The sequence below is a fragment of the Chrysemys picta genome, chromosome 9 (assembly GCF_011386835.1).
Source record: "Chrysemys picta bellii isolate R12L10 chromosome 9, ASM1138683v2, whole genome shotgun sequence".
NCBI lineage: Eukaryota > Metazoa > Chordata > Testudines > Emydidae > Chrysemys > Chrysemys picta.
Window position 1 is genome coordinate 84,849,202 of NC_088799.1, and position 23,704 is coordinate 84,872,905.

General features: G+C 44.9%; 1 long non-coding RNA gene across 3 annotated transcripts; it reads left to right on the forward strand.

Moving 5' to 3' along the window:
• The first annotated feature begins 4,058 nt into the window (after positions 1-4,058).
• Positions 4,059-21,984, forward strand: LOC122173792 (uncharacterized). Of its 3 annotated transcripts, none has more exons than XR_010590280.1 (4): positions 4,059-4,846; positions 17,557-18,394; positions 18,607-18,718; positions 20,384-21,984. It is a non-coding gene; the product is annotated as an uncharacterized LOC122173792 (long non-coding RNA). The 3 variants fall into 3 exon arrangements; XR_010590282.1 differs by having other exon boundaries at positions 17,557-17,689; positions 20,384-21,937; XR_010590281.1 differs by lacking the exon at positions 17,557-18,394 and having other exon boundaries at positions 20,384-21,935.
• The last annotated feature ends 1,720 nt before the right edge of the window (positions 21,985-23,704 follow it).

Here is a 23,704-nt window from a genome sequence, read left to right on the forward strand (position 1 = left end):
TGTTCACCACAGCATCACACTGGGAGCTCATGTTGAGTTGCTTTTCCACTCTGGCCCCTAAATCCATTTCAGAGTCACTGCTTTCCTGGATACACGTCCCCATTCTAGAGGTGTGGCCGGTGTGCCTTGTTGCCACGCATAGGACCTTGCATTGGGCTCTGCTCAAACTTGTTTTCTTTGAATGGGTCCAGCTGGCTGAATGAGCCAGATCGCTCTGTATCACTGCCCTCTCCCCATCAGGAATTACCACTCTGCCTGTATTTTGTCACCCTCCGAATCTTATCCGCAGTGATTGTATGTTTTCTCCCAATTCATTGATAACAATTATTTTTAAAAATTAGTCCTTGAGAGCTTCTTCAGACCCTTAGTACCCAGGACCTGCTCCCCACATCACAGTGAGAAATGCTGTCCAGCCCTGCTGGTACATAGGGGATAAGCACAGAACAAACGTACCTTTAGGAGCTGTGTTGTCCACAGGCTCTGAACAACATGTGGGGGTCAGCAGATTACAAACGCACAACAGACCTGTAGTGTAGACAGGTCCCAACTGTGTCTCGGTTTCCCACCCTGTAAAATGGGGAGAACAAACAAAACCTTGATTAGCTCCATTTGATAGCTGGGGAAACCGAGGCACCCAGCGGTGCAGAGACTCGCTCATGGTCCCAAAGCCAGGAATAGAAAACAGCAGATCTGATAGCCAGGCCTGGGACCTAACCCTGGTTTTCCTGGCCTTGCTGCTCTAAGTTTAGTCATAGCCTCCATGTCTTTTCCCCCGTGTCCCTTAACCCCACGTCACTGCAGAAGAGAGATTTTCTGGTAGCCAACTGGCTCTCCTGCATGTGGACGTCATTCCAAAAGACATGCTCTGGCTCAGTCCCATTCTATGGTTGGCTGAAAGAACCACTTGGTCACATTCTAGCCCTGAGTTATACAGGAGGGGCGACTAGATGCACATAATGGTCCTTTCTGACCTGAACCTCTATCAATCGCTACATTTTCTGCTGCTAGGAAGAGAACTCTGGACCTATTTTCTCTCATTCACTTTCAGTCAGAATAATTTCAATCCAGGCCAAAGGATTTCCTTTTTCATTGTGTCTTCAGCACCTTTGCGAGCAACCAGTTACTGTTACCCACAGGTTTCCAGTTTCAACCTGTCCCTGGTTGAGATGGCCAGGAAAGGGGTTGGAGCTCTGGCCCAGGTGATGCAGCTCCCTAGGGTGAAGGGAATAAGTGTGGGGGTCACGTGACAAGACGCAGCCTGTGACTAGGACCCAGGCCTGCTGAGAGATAGAAGGGCAGCCTGTGCTCAGCCAGGAGAGAGACCCCAAGGGAAGCAGGCATGGGAGGGGCTTGGAGAGTCCTTTAAAGGTCAGGGACAAGCTGGGAAGGGGCCAGGCTGAGCACTAAGGACAAGGCCCTAGGAGGGAAAGACAGGGCAATTTAGGAGATGGGGCAGATAGTCCAGTTGGTTTCGGCTCCCAGGACCAGACACCCAGAGGTGAAGGTGATTGTCGGGGCTTCTGTCCTTCTTCCCCAGTGTAGATTTGATAGTGGAGAAGACTGATGCCGTAAGGGGGAAGTGAGTTACCCCAAGGTCACCCAGTGAGTTTATATCACAAATGCATAGTCGGAAGTATCCAATAGAAACATGGATTTTCCAGTCTCTTCTTTCTAGGAGTCCCCAGGGCTAAGGTAAAACCCCTGCTGCCCCTCCCCATTCTGCTCACCTCCAAGATGTGCTGGAGTTTGTCTGTGCTGGGGGGTGCTGTCAGCAGGATCGAGAGCTCGTCATCCATGTTCTCTGGGCAGGCCTTGCTCAGAGCCTGCCAGTGGAGGGAGACCAGAGGTCAGGAGCCTGCATTAGCACCGGTGTGCCATTGACCAGGAGCTGGCTGAGGTAAGCGCCGCCTGGCCGGAGCTCGCACCCAGAAACCCTGCCCCAGGTCGGAACCCCCTCCCACACCCAAATTCCCTCCCAGACCTCACACCCGGCACCCCAACCCCCTGCCCCAGGTCGGAACCCCCTCCTGTACCCTAATCCCTCCCAGACCCCACACCCCCACCCGCACCCCAACCCCCTACCCCAGCCCTGAGCCCCCTCTCGCACCCAAACTCCCTCCTAGAGTCCGCACCCCAACCCTCTGCCCCAGCCCGGATCCCCCTCTGGCACCCCAAACCCCTAATCTCCAGCCCAATCCCAGAGCCCACATCCCCACCGGAGCCCTCACCCCTCCCTGCACTCCAACCCCCAGCCCCAGCCCAGTGAAAGTGAGTGAGGGTGTGAGAGCGAGCGACTGAGGGAGCTGGGCTGGGCTGGAGTAAGTGGGGGTGGGGCCTTGGGGAAGGGCATGAAAGGGGTTGGGTCAAGGGCGTTTGGTTTTGTGCAAGTAGAAAGTTGACAACCCTACTTAAGGACCTTTGAAAAGCAGCCTCCTTAGCACCGCTCCTGATACCAGGGGCCAAGGCGCCCCCGGACATGAGAACCACAATAGGCCAGAGCAAAATGCTGTGTTAGAAATCGGAGTTCAAGCTGCCAAGCGAACGATAGCTGACAGACAGGAGATGCAGGAATTAAGGTTGTGCCTTCAGCCAGCAACTGGTGTTCATCCGTTTGCACCACACACACACCTGTAGGCAGGGCCACTATTTCCTTTTCTGTCTGCCTGTTTAGCGTCTCTCGGTCCTTACTGTGCCCATCACCGTGGTGTCTGAGTGGCAAACCAAGGGTTTGACGTGTGCATATGAAACTGCCTGACTGGAAGGACGTGGTTTGGTGTGGATCAGTGACTGCTGGGGCGATTGGTGGCAGAAGGCTCTGAGGGCCTGGCTCATTCCGACCTGGCTCATTCCAATGGCTTCTACATCTGAGAGCAGCCCAGTCTCCTGCCTGGGTCCGACGCAAACCAGGAAGTACAGGACCACGGTTAATAAGAGCAGCTCAAAAGATCATTTTCGCTGAGCCCAACCCTGCACAGATTTCTAGCTTAGGTTTGCATTTTCAGCAAAAGTTTTTCTTGATTATTTTCTCCCAACCCCTTTGTGCCTCCATAATAGCCAGCATCCTGGGGCGCTCCAGGGACAGCGTGTGTGCGTGTATGTGTACATCTGTACATATGTGTATGTGTACATGTGCGTATGTATGTGTGTACGTGTATGTGCATATGAGTGTGTGCACATGTGAGTGTGCATGTGTATATGTGTACATGTACCCCAGTCAGATGTATACATCTGGATTTCCTTTGAAAGAATTTTCAAATTGAGCTGATCAAGTGCAATGGCAAAGCACCCAATTCCTCTGCCCCCCAACTGCCTTCGCTCCTTTAACGTTCAACCTGCTCCGCTGACACCTCTGACTCCTGAAAGCCCTAACGCTCCAGGGGAGCAGGCCGTGCCCTGCCCTGGCTGCCCCAGGTGTTATCTCGGAGGGAATCGTTCCAGATTCCAATGAGTGGCAGGTCCAGGGAAGAGCCTTATCTGGGGAGAGGCTGTACCAGACCTGCCCGACCCAGGCAGGCTCCCAGGTATTCTCTGCTCGGGGCTGATAAGGCTCCTTAGCAGTTTCTCTCCAAACAAATTCCAGTTCAAGACACCTGAGAGCTCCACAGCAGGGCAGCATCCCCAGAGCGCAGCAGGGCGGGGGTTAGGGGGAGCAGTCGGTAGCAGCACCTGCCCCTCGTACGGCAGGAGCGAGAAGTGCCAGCCACGTGCTGCCTCCATCCCCAGAGGCCAGGTGAGAGTGAATTCCCACGTCCCCGCACGATTGGTTCCGTCACTCTTCTACACTTACATGGATTTCCAGTGTCAATGTTTCTAACATCAGCTTTGCCAGCTCTCCTTACACCTTTGTCTGCTAGAGCAAAAACCTGAAATGCAGCTACCTCCTCCTGCTGGGTGACTATAGACCTTAATGACAGAGCTCGGAACTGCTTAGTCAAGCTGACTAGCTGCAGCCCCTCGGGTTGCCTGCTCGAAGGTGTGCTGGCCAGGCCACAAGTCATTTTTGTGCCTCTTCCCTGCTCCTTCTCAGCATTTGAACATTATTCGACTAGTGTGAACAAGAGTCTATACTGGGGAGAGCCCAGGGTGAGAGTCACTAGACACTGGTTATACAGTGCTCTGTCACGGCTCTGAGGTGCAGTTAACTTCACTTGCTGCACAAGGAACCAGTCCCAGAATCTGAACCAATTGTCCATCAGCGAGTATTTGACTCCCTCTGTCCGGGATGGATGAATTGGGATTCTTGGCCCCTGCATTTGTGTTTCAAGCTTCACTCCGGCTCATCCCTTTTCAGCTGCCCCGTGCGCTCATCTCCTGCTCCTCACCCAGGAGCGCTGCCAGCTTTTTTGCCGCCCTAGGCGGCGGAAGTTCCCGCCCCCTAAATGCCACCCCCGACAAAGGCGGCGGAAAGTCTCGCCCCCGAAATACTGCCGACGACCGGGGTGGCCTGTAACGATGCTGGTTCTGGTGGGACCCAACTGAGCAGGGCCGCCTTTAGGCCGATTCCACCGATTCCCCTGAATTGGGCCCCGCCCCTAAGAGGGCCCCGCGCAGATCTGGCAGTGTCCCTGCCTGAAGCAAAGTTCCATGGCTCTCCCGGAAACAACAGCTGTTGCTGCTAGGCAACGAGAGACGCTGTGGGGGGGGGGGGAGCTGAGGCAGAGGCAGCAGCAGCTGTTGCAGGTCAGGAGGGGGGAGGGGGGAGAAGGCACATGTGCTTTGCAGCCTTCCCCTCCCCTCCCCCCAGCACTCACCTGGAGGAGACACCGAGGGGGCTTCCGGTCTGGTGGGAGACAGGAATCTCTGCAGTGGACCTCACTCACCTTAGCAGCTGCTGGGGCTTCGGTCGGTGAGTGTTTGACCCTGTGATTCCCCCTAGGTGTGTAATATTGGGTTGGTTTTGTGGTTTTCGGTGGTGTTGCTGTTTGAGGGTGAATTTGTGCCTGCCTGTGTCTGTTTCAAAACTAAACTCGGGATCATGTAACCCAGGAAGAAAGCCCCGAGCCAGTACTTAGTGCTGTGAGTTCCAGGTGAGAGAGAGAGGGAGGTTTGGAGGAGGAAATCAAATACATCAAGAGGGGAGAATGTGAAAGGTCTGCAACACGTCAGGCTGAGACTTTTATCTCTCCCTTCTCCCCCATGAGAGGGGAAACTGAGGCACGGAGTGATCTGATTCCCCTCCCCAAATTATTTTGCAAAGGAGGGGGACGGGGGGCTCCTATCCACACCAGTTCCCTTTCCATCAACTCTGCTTCCCCTGCTGCAAGACCACTGTAGGGGCTGAATATTTCCATTAAACTCTGGCTCCTTCATTTGCCCTGCAACAATAAAATAGACCGGCTTTGGAGGGGAAGAATATTCCCCCCCCCCCAAAGCTGTGTGGACATTAAGTTTTGGGGGGGGGCACAATAATATTCCGGATCAATCAAATGCCCGCTCAGCTTTCTAGCCATCCAGCAGCTCTAGGGTAGGGAAGGAAGGTGCTCTTGGTACAGAGTGGTCGCAAAACAGGGGTGAATTTAGCGGGGGTGGCGGGGGAGGGTCCGGTTGAAATCCCACCCGATGCAGCCACACAGAATCGCTGGCGGCGCTGGGAGAGGCCAGGAGTGGAAGCAGGTGGCCCGGGGGTGGGGGGACATTTGCCCTCAGTCCTGGGCTCTGGGATGGACTAGGCTGGGTGGGTGGTGGGTTCAGTCTAGTCTTCCAGCCTGTTGCTCTCGCTGGGGTTTGTGGTTTTCATCTGGCTCCACCAAAAAGATCAAACAAGCCCAGTAGAAAAGGGGGGTGAGAGAGGCGGGAAGGGGTTTGTAAGGGGTTAAAGTGACCCAATGAAAGAGTAAAACCAGAGTTTGACTGGGTTTCCCCCCAGCCACCACTCCTGCAAATACTGGGCAAGGGGCAGCCACATCCCCCACCGAGGCTATGGTGAGGGGCAGCAGGGAAGGAAGGAAGCCACATGTGATGGCAGTCCCCTCCCCCCCAGCACCCACCACTCCCTCTCCGGCCCCCAAACTCTGTCCCAGAGCCTGCACCCACCCCTCCGCACTCCCTCACAGAGCCTGCACCCCTCCACCCATCCTGCACCCCACAGCGTGCCCCAGCCCGGAGCCTGCACCCAAACTCTGTCCCACTCAGCCCTGGGCAAAGCTCTCCTTGGCTGGCTCCCAGCCCCTCTCCAAGGGTTGCAGCTGTCTGGAAGTGCCTGCCTTCCACACCTTCCTCATTCACACCTCATTCATTCAACAGGTCAATTGATTACAAAGGGGGGGGAAGATCTTATTCTACTTCTAGCAAAAAGACATTTTTCTTTTACCTTAATTATAGTACCTTAGGGGCCAGCTATAACATTACCAAGGTTCAATACAAAATCATATAAAAGTTATACAAAAATGCATAATGCAGAGATTTATCTACAACTGCACTGATTGACTGCTGTGTGCAGTAATATAGTGACCCCTGGGTCTTTGAATGAGGCTTTATACTTGGGGGGGGGCAAGCTGCGAGCGGGTGGGCAAGCGGCGGGTGGGCAAAGAGGCAAGCAGTGAGCCAGCAGGGGTTCTAGGGGCGGGCATGGGGGTTTCTGGCAGGGGAGGGAGAAGGTGAAAGGAGGCAAGTGGTGGGTGGGGGACTGACTAGGAGGGACACAGCAAGCCAGCGGGAGGCTAGGGGGTGAAGAGGGATGTGATGGTGGGGCTGAGCAGGGAGGGGTTGGGTCCTATTTTACTGCTGTGATCTGGTCACCCTATGTCACCCCCCCTCCCCAAACCTTCCTTTTCGGCCCACAGCTGTTTCGGCGGGGCGGCGCTGGGAAAGCAGGGTTTGTTTCCGTGGGCCGGGAGGCGCTGGGGGGGGGGGGGGGGGAGGAGGGCACAATTTTATATTAATAAGGAAATATTTTATAAATTTTAATAAAATAATTATTGAAGAAAATCAGTTGTACAACTATCAAAACATGAATTATTTTCCTAATATGAAAGTGAAAATCAGCTAATTAATATATGACATAATGTATGTAATATATAATTTTGTTATTATTTATATAGTCATGGAAAGTAAATAATACACAGAAGAAATGAAAGGATTCTTTTTAAGTGGCTTTTTTTTTAGTCATCCCTGCTGGGGCCCCGTCGAAACTGTTCGAATTGGGCCCCGCACTTCCTAAAGCCGGCCCTGGTGGTTCATGTAGCTGAAAGTAATTTGAAAATGTCACGAACCCACCCGGAACGAAAGCATAGGACATAGCGGAATTTTAGGATTTTAACATTTTGGGTTCCGCTGTGCACCCCATTATGCACAGCAAGAAAAAGCCCACAATGCACACTGCTCTGCAACAAAGCAAAGGACCGAGGGTTATCCTTCAAGAATGCCAGGCACTTGGTAAACTACAGCAAGTAGCCATTATATGTACACAATGATGTGCACTCATCCTATGTGCATGCTATTAGTGCTGTTTGTGTATTGTGTGTTAACTAACCTGCGTTAACTCAATCTGGCTTAGACCCTTTGAAAGAGAGGCCCTAAGAATAATTCCCCTGAAGTCTTTAAAGTCATAAACCAGGACCCCATGGGACTAGGCGCTAGACAAACATATAACAAAAAGAGAGTTCCTGCCCCCGAGAGCTACAGCAATTTAAGTAAGTGTGTCAGTGGCTTTTACCACTATATTGAAGCACTGGTTCAGTACTAACTGTGAGGGAAGAGTGCCACCTACTGAAACACCATCATCAATTTTGGGGGGAAAGGGAGATGAAGTGGATGACCTACTAGGTCTTTTACATCTCTATTTTTTATTTATTATTCAAGTCTTTGGAAGTAAATGAAGGAGGAACTGATTTTCAACTCTTAAAATACGCACAGGCACGCATGCATGCCCAATCCTGCTCCCATTGTAGTCAATGCCAAAGCATCTATCACTTCAGTACACGCAGAACCAGACCCCACAACTGAGATAGAATCACCTGTTGCTGACTCTTCTTTCCAACATCTACGATCTACCAAAAAATGACACCATGAAAATAAAACAGTCTAGGATGGTTTTATCTGAGGCATTTAATTCAGGGCTACAGCCATACTCTTTTTCAAAAAGTTCAGCTGGATCATAAGTTCCTCATTGGCACAGGCAACACAGAACAGCCAAATAAATAGAACAAACTCGTTGCCAACATGGCCTCTCATCCAACAGCTGTGCAGTTCTTATTCTTTTAGCCAGTGGAGATACAGTATAATGTATGTACAGAAGATGACTAAAATTTAATTTGCACCAGTTGTAGTACAGAAACATAAGGCACTACACAGAGTTGAAATAATGTGGATGGTACCATCTGTATATAATTGTTAGGGTTACATTTTCCATTACATTTTCTTCTGGAGGAAGGGGAGGATATACAACAGGGTAGCAATCATAACAATCATGCATTACAAAACATCAATCAAAAATCATACTTCCATTTACTACAGGGTGATTTGCATTTCATTCTGACACGTACAAATGGTCTATTTCTAAACAATGTCACAGAAAATTATATGAAATTAAATTTTTATTCCAAATATTGTAAAGCTATAGGCCAAACAGATGGACAGGTATGGCATTACTTCATTTGCGGCATGCTAAGCTTGGCTAAGGGCCTATAGAGCACAAATGTTTCAGTAGTCCTTAGGGGTTAACAGGCATTAAATTCAATGAGGCCCAGAAATTAAGAGATCTGGCAATTGTTGCTCTTTGTTTTAACCCTGGAAGAGACTGCTGGAGTGGGAAAATAGCGATTCTTGATTAATCAACCTGTCATTTTCAACTCTTTTAAACAGTTTCTTTAAAGGGGAACTACATAAATTATAACAAAACCAAAAATAAAGCAAAAAAAAACAACAACAAAAAACCAAAGCAAAAATCACAACAAAAAACTGTTTTAAGAGCCTGAATTTTGTGTCTTTTTTTGGAATGTAAATAAAAAAAACCTATAAACATATATAAAGAAATACTTCAGACACACCACTTCCAAAATCACCGTTCATCATAGGTCAATTAAAAAAAGCTGAAAAAAGACACACATCCACACCTTAAACAGTGTGGGATCAGGGCCTTATTAACACTTGCAAACCTGTTTAACTTTAAGCATGTGAGTAGTCCCAGTTAAGTGTGGGCAAAACTGTTTGCAAGATCAGAGATTAATTCTGCAGATTAAAATAAAAATGAAAAACCATTTGCCTCTTTCACTTACCTGCCAAGTCCTTAGTTTGGGTGTTTGCATTTCCCTGCAAGTATTAATGAAATTACCAACATGAAATCTGAATGACTTCAAGCTCCTCAAATCTCTAATTAGAGCTGCCGTTGAACAGAGTATTTTCCTTTACGATTCCTTGATGGCAACAACTCCTGCCAGGGAAATATCGACTGCTAAACTGGGGATTTTAGCAGGGAAGCAAAAGAAAATCTGATTTTTTAAAAATATGTTTCTTTGAAATATATTTATTTGGTAGTTTTAAAATATTGTTATGAGATAGGTAAAACCTAGTTATGGGTTGAGTTAAAAACCAATTGAGATTGATAGGTGTAAAGTCACTCTTCAATTAATGTAAATGTAAGCATAAGCTCCTACACGCAGGACAAAAGGTATGTGTGGACCCACCCAGCATCTTTGGACTGAGTATGGTTTTGGGTCATGTGAGTATAGGAAGAGAACACACAGAAACTGAAAAAGACAAGGGCAGAGATAGAGAGAGGCAGAGGTAAGAAAGCCAAGTAGGAGCCTGTAAGAACAGTGTAACACTGGAAAAACCTAGGGAAAGAGCTTTTGGGTCCGGTGTTTGCTAAAGAGGCAAGGGGGCTGTAAGAAAAGAAACTGCTTTTCTTCTTGGGTCCTTCTGCGTTCAGAGACACAAGACTTCATACATCCCTTCTCAATAAACAAGATTGCACTAAGGTAAATACCTGACTCCATCAATTTCTATTTGCAACTGGAACATTCCCAGGGCCCTGAACTTTGACTAGCCACTTGGGTTGAAAAGGGGCAACAATACACAAATAGAGCCCAAAATGTCAAAAGCAGCCTCTAAAATTGCCCCCAGCCAATTGTGCAGCCACATTTTCTCAGTGATCACTTTTCTATGTCTGCAAAAACTTACATTTGCACATGCCATCTACATCCATGCTCTGAAATTGGGTAGAGGACTAACCACCTGCTTTGCATGAGCCAATGCAGTTGCCGGGGCAACTTGGAGCTTTTATACATAGAAACAGTTGGATGTACAAAATAAGGGTGCAATATTAGGTTAGGGACTGGCTCCTTTGAAAATCTGACCCTTAGTATTTTTCCTAATGATCTGGGAATGTAAACAGTCTGGGGGAAAATATTCTGAAAAGCATTTGCAGTTCATCTTCAAAACTACAGGGAATATTTCTGGACAAATACCTGTCTGCATATGGCACTTTTGTGATGTCTTTCAAGAATACAACTGCAGCCAGTTGCTGCAAAGCAAGGAACAGTTAGAAAAATCTACATAAAAAAGGCTTGCCAGCATTTGCAGATCCATCATTTTTAAGTATGAAATCTCTGGAAAAACTGCTCCAGACCAAGACTTTGATGGATAGGTACTGGATGCCCTTCCAATGAAATCAAAGAACTAAGCCTTAATTGTTTTAACTATTAGAAACTGATCTGGCTTTTTGGCAAATGATGTTTATGAAATGCTACAGGAAAATAATTTATTGGCCATCATTTTGGTGTTCAGGATGAAAATATTCTTTAGAATCCTTTTTGAACCCACAGATGCCTAGAATGAAATTCAGAGCAGTGGTACATGGGTTAAGCTCCTGTCCCCTTGTTCTTAAAATGTTAAAACACTGTTCAGCTTTCCACAGAACTTGGAACTATAACAGTGCAATGCATACTTAAAACTAATTGGCAGTGAAGTGTTGCTTTAGGCTTACAAACACTGTCTTTTTCACTTCTGGGGCCTGGGTTTAGTCCAGCTTAATCCAACTAAAAATTGTTGTCTTGAAAAGTCTGAGACTGCCTTGAAATGGGAGACTTTGTAATTGCTTGCCTAAAAATCTTCCCTTGTCAAAGGAATTGATCCACTTATTCTCAGTGTGGGTTGTCGCCTTATGCAGCTGTAGGGGGCAGAATCAAAGCTGACTGCACTACTAACTAGGGACTAGCCCTCACCTTCCGGAGACGACCTCAGTTTCGAGATGCTTCCAAAGCTAGTCTCTCTGGACTGTAAAACAAAGAATGAATCTCTCATTTGCATGTTAGTACTCAACAAGATAACACTATGAACAAGAAACATTTAACTACTGCAGAGAACTTTAACAATATGTTAGACAGATCTCCCTTTTTCAGGGAGGACTGGATCTAGCCCTTTGAAGAAGAGAAAATTTTCAGGTAAGCAACCACAAATTCTCCCATTCTCTCCACAAATCCACCATGTGGGATTTTCTCAGCAACAACAAAATTCTTAGGGAGGGAACAAAATAATGTCATTGAGAGAAAGGATTCCCTCACCCTAAGGAATCACCATAGTTGCAGGATCCAGCTGCCAAAGACTGCATCATCTGAACACTGAGTATCTATCTTGTAAAACTTGGTAAATGTATGCAGGGATGACCAAGCGGCAGCTTTACAGATTTCATTGTAAAGGGCCTGCCCTTCCCCAGTCCATGATGCTGCCAATGCTCATACTGAGTTGAACTCTGGTGCACTCTGGAAAATTGAATCCTTTGTCCCATATGCCTGTAAGGATCTAACACCCAGGGCTATAGGCATCCTGGATCTCTGACACTCCCTTGTTGCCAACAGGGGAGATGGGTGAAGTAGCATCTTGCCAGTCCTGGAAGGTCAGGCCGCATAGGAAATCCTATTGGAACACCCAAAGCCTGAGGCTGCCTGAAGGATTTGCTCCCACTACAGGAAGTGAGCCACATGGGCCATCTGAACAATTGTGCAGATTCCTGGCTGCTGCTGTGTTGGGCCCTGCACTTTCCTGCCTCCTGCAATCCACATCTAACCCTGTTCCTGACTCCTGCACGACTCCTGTCCTCACTCCTAGCTCCTACCTTGTCCTGACCTGTGCCTGACCTTTGCCTCTCCTCCGGTTCCTGCCCTTACGCCTTGCTCCTGACCATTGGCTACTATTCCTGTCTCTGACTCTGACTCCATCCTTGGCTCTGGCATTTGGTATCTGACCCTGGCTCCATCCCTCAGCTTTGATTCCTGATTCTGACTCCGGCTCCATTCCTGGCTCTGGTATTTTGGCAGCTGACTCTGGTTCTGACCCCTGCTTTTGTTCCCCAACCTAGACACCCACTCCGCCCACTAGATCCCACTCCTGCTTAGGGTTGCCACCTTTCTAATTGCTGGTAACTGGACCCCAATGGCCCTGCCCCTGCTTCGCCTCTTCTCCTGAGGACTTGCCCCCTTCTCTGCCTCTTCCCTCAAGGCTCTGCCCCTTCTCTGCCTCTGCCCCCAATGCCCCACCCCCTTCGCTCACTCTTCTGCCCCCCTCCCTCCATTGCTCACTGGATTGTCCCCACCTCCCCCATGCCCCAAGCTGGGCTTCCTCTCTTCCAGGGCTGGGGTGGGAGCTGCTGCAGCCTGACAAGGAGCCTGCCTGCAGGTAGGGGGCAGCCCCGACTGAGCAGGGACTGGCAAGGGTTAATTACCAGGAGGCTCTCCCCATCTTGCAGTATCTGCACTTTGGGTGTCTGCATCTGACCTGACACTAACAGGCCCCCTTTTCAACCAGACTGTCTGGTAAAAAAACAGAAACCTGGCAACCCTAAAGGGCACCTGGACACAGAAGCCAAAAACTGGACTGTCTGGGTAAAACCTGGATGGTTGGCAACCCTACTCCTGCTTTGACCAGTAGGCCAGACTGCCTATGTCCCAGTTCCTAACAACCCCTCACTAAAGCACCAGCGTAGTCACTGTGATGCCTTGGAACTTCTTTGTCTTGGATAAAATAAGACCAGAAAGGCTGTTTTACTTATGCTCTCAATTCTTTTCAGATAAGCCTTTAAGGCTCACCTTATATCCAGCAAATGCCATAGCTTCTTGTTTGCGGGAGAAGTATGTGGACAAAAAGAAGGCAACGAGATCTCTTATGCTGGATGAAAAAATCTAATTTACTTTTGGAATAAAGTGGGATCCACTCTCCAAACCACCATGTCTTTATGAAAGATGCAGCAAGATGGATCAAGTGACAAAGCTTCAAAAGCCCTTCTTTCTGAAGTGATAGCGATCAAAAAGGTCTTTTTGATAAACAAGTAATACAATGAAACTGATTTTATAGATTCAAAGGGTGCCGGCAGTAAAGCATTGAGCTCAATGTCAAATTACAAGATGGAGCTCTGTGCATCTTAGGGGGGTTCAATAGTTACACTCCTCTAATGAAGCAACAATTGTTCTTATGGTAGGAAATGGAAGATTTTCTGGATATCCTCAAAATTGCAGATAGTACAGAAACGTGTTTTTTCCAGGCATTAGCCTGCAATCTGATACGGATTCTTATTAAACCTTTAGAACATGAGACACTTTGCCTACATGATACTGATACATCTCTCCCTACACCAAGCTTTGAATTTAGCCCTGTTTGTTGATTTTCTCTTCAATGCTAACAGAGTTGGAAGATGACCAGTGGAGTAACCATTTTGTTCAAGAAACTTCCTTTCAAAAACTAAGTTTCAAGATTTAACTTGCTTGGATCCTGGTGGAAAAAACTGGACCCTGGGACAACAAATCTGGACTCTGATTCAAGAACAATGGTGGCTCCACTGATATGTTCATGAGGTCAGGAAACCAAGGCCTACTTGGGCAATGGCGGGGGGGCACTAAGATCACTTCCTCATCCATCTTCTTTCTGATCTTCTGCATTACCCTAGTGATCCTGGGGGGAAAGCATAAAGTAAGCCTTTTGGCCATTTGAGCAACAGGACATCTATGCCTAGGGCTGCTGGGGGCAGAGGCTCCTTTTTTTTGCAAAGTATTGGTGAATCTTCTGGTTTGCCTTGGATGCAAAAATAACCAGAATCATAACTCTGAATTTTTTGATGATCAAAAGAATGATTTGCTGTGAAGACTCCATTCTTTGATTGATTTTCCTGCTGCTCAGCCAGTCAGCTTTCACATTTTTACTGCCCTTGACATGCAAGGCCCTGATAGACTAGGTGGGCTTCTGCCCACTGCATCATGGAGATCCCATGAGCCCTTACCAGACTGATGGTTTGTGTACACCATTGCCAATGTATTCTGTCATTACCAGAATATGACTGTTTGGCAATGCTGGGGCCAGTTGTTGAAAAGCATACTTTATTGCCCTCAGCAATAACTTTGTCTTTCTTTTGCTCTGAGAACAACTGTGTCCCTTGAGCCACTAAGTTCTTGGAGAACACTCCCCATCCTTCCAGACTGGCATCTGTTGTTACAATGACCTCTCTGGCTCTTCCATGGCCATCCCTCCCTGGAATCTCTTTGGACTCATCCACCAAGCCAAGGATTTCAAGGCAAGTGATGGAATGTTCACTTTCCGAGATGGAAACATCAGAAAATGGTGGTGAAAAAAGAGCAGGAAACTCTAGAACAGGGGTCTCAAAGTCCAGGCCCACTGGCTGGCAAAGAATTGTATAAAGTTGTATGGACAGTTTTATTATTTCTAAGAAATTCAAAATAAAAAATACAAAATAAACATTTTCTTTTCTGAACACCATCTTCAGTGATATTATTGGCCCGCTGGGAGGACTTGAGGACTGGCACTGGCCCTAAGGTAAATTGAGTTTGAGACCCCTGCTCTAGAGAGTCCTCATATAAATTCTTACCCAAGGCATTACACCTATGTAGGATACAATCATTTCTAGAATACTTGTTACTATCATCCTTAGGCACTTCCTGAGCTGCTGATCTGATTTTGTCCCATCTTTTGGCTGGCGGAAAGATTTTGTGGCTCTTTGCATCGATGTCTGAATTGTTGACTGAGTTGCTTGAGTGGATTCTCTTTGGATGGGGCTCTAACCAAAATGTCAGCCAGGAAAAGATATACCTGTATCTCCTCCTGCCTGAGAAAAGCCTCCAGAACAACAAGGTCTTTTGTGAACACTTGAGGTATGGATGACTTTCTGAAAGGCAGCACTTTGTATTGAAAATGATCAGTTCCATGTGCGAATTATAGAACTCTCCTGGGCACCTGGTGAATTGACCCATGAATGTAGGCCTTACCTTACATCAGTCAGTTTGAGAACACCAGTGGCAGATCGCCACTGCTATGAACTTCAAGTTCTCCATCTGAAAAGCTAGTTCTCCTTATGAACTTATTCAGATGCTTTAAGTCCAACACCACTCTATCCTCCTTGGATCTCTTGAGTACCAGAAACAAGACCAAGTAGTGGCTGGAGTACAACTCCAGCTAGGGAACTCTCTCCATCATGCTGATTCAGAAAACATGTTCTATGGCCTTTAGCATATTTCACCTCTTTTGTGGGTTTCAGGATACCAGAGAAAGGAGAATACAGTGATTTGGAATCTTGGAAAATTCTAGGATATACCCTTGTAGAACCCTATCAAGGACTTTTCTGTCCAATGAGTAGAGAGGCCACTGGGTCTTGAATTTTAATAGTCTCCCACATAGGTGTTGCTCATCAGAACTCACCTGAACATAGTCAAGCATTGTTTCTAGTGTTTAAATGTGCATTGCAGAAAGACTGGTCTCTCCCCTTTCTGGGCTTAGACATGTTCTATTTGCTTTTATTATAGTGTAGCCTTCCATACTTACAGGAGCAGCCACGAAAAGAATATTTAGATCTGTAATAAGATCAGCTATCCCTTTTCCTGGATTTGGAGTTGGGAGGGGCGGGGGTTTGTAAGGTTGGGATTTTTTTGCTTTTGTTATTTACCTGAGGATTACACCACCACTTTGTTACTGACCTCCTGAATATTTTGAAGCCACTATCATGATTTTGACCTTATATTGCCCTTCCAGGCATTGTAACCAGATGCACCATCTGGTCACCACACTGGAGGCCATGGCATGTGCTGAAAACATCAAAACATCTCTGGTTGCACTGGCTATGAATACTGAAGCCATTGAGATTTTTTTAAAACTCTGAACCTAAACAAAATGATTTCTTAGCCTTTTTTGGCAGTCTGGCTGCCAAACTGTCAGTCCAGGACAGTAGTATTTTTGCAAAATATTAGGCCAGAGTTGAAGGCTTCAGAGAGGAAGATTTAGCCTCAAACATATGGCACTGTGATATTTCCATTTGGTTGCTGTTGGATTCTTTTGGGAAAGATCCCCTTCTGTTGGGAGAGCAATATCTTTGACTAATGTGAAATGGCCCCATCCACTTTGGGAAGACACACAAAATCTGCTTTGCTGTGGTGCACATTGTAGAATATTTGGACATGTCTGGACAATCCATAGACTCTTCTGGTATCTCCCATTTGGACTTAATTACTCTTTCCAAAAAGACACGGAGGAGAATGTGTGATTCAGATTTTTTCAACCGGTTGGAAAATATTTCTTTCTTTGTAATTTCTGTACCAACTCTCTCTTCTTCTTCCTTAAGATCTTTTTTTAATGGTTTCATTTGATGGCATACTCAAGTATCCAATCACCTTTCAGAACATCTTTTCAAATGGTTCAGTTGGGAAAAGATTCTTGTTTTGCTTCATCCTGCAATTCAGACTCTGAGATTGAGAATTCACACTCCTACTATGAAGAAGATCCTGATTTTACCCTGGACTTCTTTTTTCCTCTCTTGGACTTAGACGTTCTAGCCTTCTTTTTCTTTGGTGAGGCCCATGAAGATGAGGAGGAAAATGAATTCATGATGAAGATGAAGAACCAGACACAGACAATTCTATTCCTTTTATTATGTTTTTTTTTCTTTCCACTGGGTAACAATGCAGCATATAGAGGAAACTAAGGCACACACAGGAATTCATAACTTCATCACAGCCTTTAAGGGAGACACTGCAGCTGCTGCCTAAGGCTCACAGTGTGGCAGCCTCTGAGAGAAAGGTGCTTTTTGTGCCAAATCCAAGAGCTCCTAGCCCAAGAGGGAATTTCTTTCTGAAGGGGAGATTCCCTTCTTTCCCCCAGCAATGCATAATTCCTGACTTCCCCTGGGACTAAGGGAAGGAAACTGAGTTGCATGGCAAGGAAAGGGGTGAGGAGAGGATGATGAGACCCACACTGAGGGAGGGCATGTGCCCAAAATGGTCTTACCTGCTGCTTCTTGCTCTGTCTAGGGTGCATTCAGCTGGTCCAGCTTATGTTTTCCCTGTGCCCTTTGATGTAACCACCTCCGATGGCCAAAGGGCTCTCCTTATTTTTCTGCCATCCTTTGAGATGTTTGTGGCCTGACTCCTGCTGGCGGGGAGTGTCTGGGGAACTGGCTCCTAGATTTGAGTAAGGCAGTCAAGGCTAAACCTTTCTGACCAGGCAGATGAGGTGGCTGGAGTGCACAAGACACAAACCTCTCTTTTTTGCACCCTCTGGCAGGGATACAGAGCTAGAAGAAAGCAAATACGCCTCTTCAGGGTTTTTTTTTAATTTTCTCTCTTGCAGGAGGTGCTGGATTCACTGTCCTGCCAGTAGCTACAAGAGGTAGAACAAAACTGAGGAGGTCTCCAGAAGGTGGGGTCTAGTCCCTTGTCAGCCATCCACTCAGCTTTGATTCTGCCTCTACAGCTATAGAAAGGTGACGAACCACACTGAGGATTTATGAACTTAGCCCTGAGAGAGATAATGCTGTCCTTGGGAGCCAAAAAATCCTACCGCGTTATAGGTGAAACCGCGTTATATCAAACTTGCTTTGATCCACCGCAGCCCTCTGGCAACTGTGATCAGATGAACATTTTGTTCTTCATATGGAGCATCAAGTTTCTGGAGCTTGAGCTGCCCTGGCATGAATTCTTGAAGTGAAGGCACTAATGTCTGGTCACTTAAACCTTCTTATTGGCTTTAACAGCAAAATACAGTTGGGTTTGTGAGCAACACTCTGGCTGTGTTTAGTAGCAGAGGAGACTTCAGAAATGGCCACAGAATTTGAATGAGGTGCCGTACTTTCCAGTTATATTGTGCCCTGTCCCTGTGTGGGTTGGACCTGGTAGAGTAAGGAGCCACTGTTAGATCACAAGCAGCCTGCTGGTAACTGGAAGCCACCACACTCCAGGAAAAAGTGATCAAGGGAAGAGACAATTTGTTCCTGCTCTTTGGGCAATGACAGTGTTACCTCTGAATAACATGGATAAAGGTTGCCTCTCGAGGAGGGATTAGTCTGAGTACATTTAGTGGGACTGGACTGGATACATTGCAGACTACTCCAAAATCTACCCAGTAAGGTTAAAAGCAGACTGCATGAGGTCACAACTCCAGGAGAGAGAGAGAGAGAGAGATCTCTGAGGTGAGTTTGAGGCAGGTTGATTGCTGGGAAAAGGACATTATAAGTGTATTGAAAGTTGACCAGCCCTAACATTTTGTTATAACCAATGAAATGCCACCATGGAGAGATGAGACTAGACACTTTTTGTGATACTAACAATTCTGCTGTCCTTTGTGACAAATCTGTTTGTTGAGTGTAAATTCATGTGTTATTTCTTTATTCTATCTATGCAGGTTCTTATAATCTGCCCTTCAGTGTGGTATCTCTGTGTCTACTGCACCTCTGGCATGCTGCCCTCCATGTTGCAAGGCAAGAGAGAGTTCTCAAATGAATGAGTGAAAGAAGGTGAAGAAGGAATACATTCCTCACTGGCTTGCTATTTTAAATCTATTTCTTGTTTCTTAGTAATACCCTGAATGTCTTTCAAGTGAGACCCTGACTCTGCTTTTGGGAGGAGTTAGAGAGACAAGGTAGGTAAGGTAATATCTTTTATTGGATCAACTTCTGTTGGTGAGCGAGTCTAGCTTATGAGCTACACAGAACTCTTCCTCAGGTCTGGGAAAGGTACTCAGAGTGTCATAGCTAAATATAAGATTGAACAGATAATTTGGCATATGTAGTTAGCACATATTCTAAGGGGCCAGGAAGAGTTCTGTGTAGCTTGAAAGCTTGTCTCTCTCACCAACAGAAGTTGGTTCAACCCACCTTGTCTTTCTAATATCCTGGGACCAACATGGCTACAACACCACTGCACACAACTTTGGGAGAACTTGTGAATTAAAGAGAGACTTTGCTTTATACAACAGCATGTATGTTGGGTTTTGTATCTTTATGAATGATCTGGGTGGCAAAGAGCTCAAGTCTCCATGTTGTATTTAATGCTTATTGAAGAAAGCAGGAGTGAGTCAAGCAGTACACACTCGAGGACACCTATAGATAGTTTACAGAATGAAGTAGGAGCCTACTGATGGAAGAACTAGTTCAGTTTGCTAGCTGGATAAAGAAGGAATACATTTAATACTATTGACTGCTTGCTGACTTCAACCAAATTAAAACACCATGACCTCAATCTGTATTCCTTCCAATAACAATTCCAACCTTTTTTGCTGCCTATATTATAATTCTTTTTGCAAACAGGATGCATGAGTTTATTTGTTTGAAGGGCATTTCCTTTCTGTAAACTCCTGATAGAGGTATTTGCCCTCAAAATTCACTTGTCTTTTCAGGCCTCCTGGGCATACAGCAGTTACTCTAAATGTTCCCCTACCAAAATAGAATAGGTATGAAAAATGCACAAAGTTTATTCTTTGTTGACCAATCTGTCTCTATCATAACCAGCTGTCAGCAACTGTGAAATCTATTAAAATACAATATTACAGGGTTAAAGAGGTAAAAGAATCATTTTAGCCATACTATTAAAAAAATAGCATTGAAAATCACATGAAAAAATACAGAATGTAAAATTGTCTGTTGCCATCCAGTAGATGAGTGTTTGTATAGTACCTCACCTCCTTCAAGTCCCTCTAAAATTCCACTTCTTCCAAAAGGCCTAGGAACCTCTTTCTACCTACTCTCCACCTTCCTCCTTCACAGAGGTATGAACTAATAGGGGAGAATGAAAACAACAAACACAAATCCAACAAACTGAAGAAACTTTAAACAAAATTGTGAAATTAACAAGAAATATCCTTGATTTCACTTTTCATTCACACTTTTCTCTACCTTCCATCTTCCTTTTTTGTCTGTTCATTGTCTAATTAGGGCACAATACTATAACTGTTACACATACTGGCTAGTAGTTATTCATGTAAATAACCCCATTAATAATGGAAGGGCAACACAATTACAATGGAGTGCTCAATGCTGGTGCTCAAACTAGTCTCCTTGAGATGAAACACAAACAGTCCACTGGTCAGCATCCATTTTGATGATTATTAATAACATTTAGACCTTTATATCTAGTGTACATTTTCAAAGCACATTAATAATGGTATATATTTTATTTTTAAGTTAACAGTATGCCAGGCACTTTATAGAAACACACATACCATCTAAATGAATGCAGCATAAATAACATCAGACAGATTGACAGACAAAAGAAAGACCCATCTCTACTCTGAAAAGTTCATACTCGAAGGACCTGATTCTACAACCCTTGTGCACTTTGGATAGTACTTACTCATGTGAGTAGTTCAGTGGGATAAAGGAGTCAGATTCATGGACTGTAGTACCTTTCAAAAGGTTTCTTTCAAAAAGTTTGTTTCTTTCTAAATGTTTCTGTGGTTTTGTTAAAGATTAGAATGAGGATATGCTTTCTGCTGGCACCAAGGAGTTAGAAGGAATGTAGTATGTAATATGTAAGTCCAGAAGAATTCTTTTGCTACTAATTAATTTCCATTTGTTGTAAAGTATTAAAAGAACTGAGTTCTGGTTGATGATAAAATGTTTATTTAAAGTTTTGTACTGAATGTCATGTTGGTATTTGACCCTCAAGAGTGTTTGTTTTGAGGGACAAAAGTACAAAGAGAGTTTTTAGTGGATGACTTCAGATTTAGTAAATCAAATATGAAACTAAGAAAATATGGTACCAATGGATTTGCATAATTTTATGCTGATCAAAGACCTCCTTCATCTTTGGTATGACTAATAAGGAGGAAAGGAGTGGAAACAGCAGTTTATTTATTTATGTAGACTTTAGGGGAATTTGGCTGTGATGCAGTCATTTGGTAAAAGTATGTAGGAGGCTGCATTTCCACAAATTTCAATGAAAAGTGTGTAAGTAAACCAGGAATGAGAGCAGCCAGACTCAGAACTAGATGCACTGGGCAATTTAGCTGATACAAAGTAATGGCCCAAACTTGTTGGGTTCTGAGCCCCTCCCACTCCCATTTGACATTTATGGGAGTGGAGTATGCTCAGCACCTCAAAGGATCAGGTTGCACATATATTTCAGATTATTTCTGCAACATAAAAACGTGGGTTGGGTACAGAGAATTTTAACTATGTTAAATTTATAATTAGAGTTTAGCAAATCAATCATAATGAGTAATTTATTTGGAGAATTTAGTTTCTTTTTCTGCTTGCAGACATCTGCAAGGAGATGATGATCCTCTCAGTTCCATTCAATGCTCACAGTTTTTTATAAACACCTTCTCACATTTTTTACTCTATGAATCAATTGTGAAAATTCAAAATTCAAGAGGTTCTGCTTCATTGTGATTGGTCAAATAGGTCACATGGCATTGTTTCTATTCCTTGAACAAGCAAATACACAAGCACTTCTGACAGCAGTACTTATGTATGCAAGTTTTAAAATTGGTTTCTGTGATTAATAACGTGCAACTTTGAAATTCACTTTTCAGGTATGTTCTTGCCAGTAAAACTTGATTGTTCAAATGTTTACAAAAAGCAGCAGTCCATGAGAGATGTGAACAATGTACAAATCAATATTTGTGGATTTTCCCCCTTACTAATTAAAATCTTTGTATAATTTTTCAAAAACTATATTTCTTAAGGTTTCATTGCAAACATATTTATGAAAACACCCCAAAGCCAGTGAGTATCACACAAAATACAAAAGAAAAATAAATCACATTTTCAAAGGAAATCAAGCATTATATCTAAGAAGATGAGACCTTAGCTAAGTCACAGTAGCTATTACATCACGTATGTAATATGTATAAAGCAAAGTTGGTACATCTCTGTTGATTCAGTTTAGCTGCTTAGAAGCTACTAGGTAGTTTCAGTATATTGGACCTGAACCCATTGGAAGGAATTCTGAGGCCAAGCAGATATGGACCCAAACTGTGTGATTCAATCCATCTCTAGCTCTAGGGTTTTAGGTTAGAAGAACCCTTTTAAGATTTATAAGGCAATTTCCAACGGGGAAGTACAGGAAATGGGAATTCTTTTCAGAACTTCATGGAGGAACAAGTGGGGCAGATCAAGATTTGGCAAGTCAAACACATAGCAATCGCCATACTTTACCAGTAATGGTGCGAACTGTATCATTCATATAAGAAAAGGATGAACCAGTTTGAGGGCATATGAATCTCTCAACCATTTGGGTTTGCAAGGCTCCTTTGATAAACCTTTTGTCCCTGCAATTTAAACCCATTTTTCCAAACTCTAATTAATTAATCCTCCCTACTCTTCCCACTCCCAGTTAAAGGGAAATCATTGCTGTGCATTACTCTAGTGGCCGTCACTAAGATTCACACATGTACACTTAGCCCTTCATGGTGACCCTCTTATTCCAAAAGCACATGTTGCTAGCACTTGAGTTAAAGGAGAATCTCTGTTAGCAATGTAAGACCTCTGACAAACAGTAGGGTGGTTCTTATCAATCCGTTAGAGGGCAGAGTTGTGCACACTCATCGACTCATTACAATTCTTATGTAATACGCAGGTATTTTGAGCCTAATTTTAGTAATGTCTGTGAACAGCTTTGTGATCTTTGGGTGGAAGTTGCTATAGAAAGGCAAATTTTGTGAGTGTGGGATATCGCTGAATCCACATTTCAAAGTAGAAATTCAGTTGTGAATGAAACTCCAAAGCAAATCTGGCTTTCACAGATGAAGTACCCATGAGCTTCTGGGTGAAAGCATGAAACACCCCCAAAAACAAGCCATGGAACAGGTCCAACCATAGAAAGAAAAAACCTAACAAGAATTTAATAAAAATAACAATCTCAGCAGCTAAATTACTGAGGTGTTTCATAGCCGAATGTAATGCTAAAACCACCCTTCCACAGCCTTGAGAAAAACTGTGCACTTCAGCAATGATGAGAACTTGATGCAGTGTATTTTCCAAAGTGCCAAGAGCCAAGAATAATATAACATCACCAAGCAGACTTCAAAGCCCAGTCCCTCCACTCACTCCTCGCTCCTGTGCATCCCTCCAGTGCCAAAGCATACATGGATCGGAGGGCTCTGCTCAGCAGCTGCTCAGAATGTTTGACAGATTTCCCAAACTCGTACAGCACTTGTAAAAGACGTTTCCAATAGAGGCAGCAGTTTGACCATACCATTTGCAAGAACAAAAAAGTGTGAGAGAGGTTTGTTTATTGATTGAATGATGGATTTTGTACTTGGTTCCTGGAAAAATGTATCACTGCAATTGTGTAGGATCCTACATTAGGATATTTTCATATGGGACTGTAGCTGTTTACAGGAAAGGCTATTATTAATCTAGAAGAGAGTACAGGCATTTTAGGAACCATTTACTGTGAATGACAAAGGGGACTTATTAATTCAACACATTAATTGCCTCACTTTATGAGCTACTGTAGATTAAGATAACTAAATGTGTCACAGTTTTAAGAGTGACTGT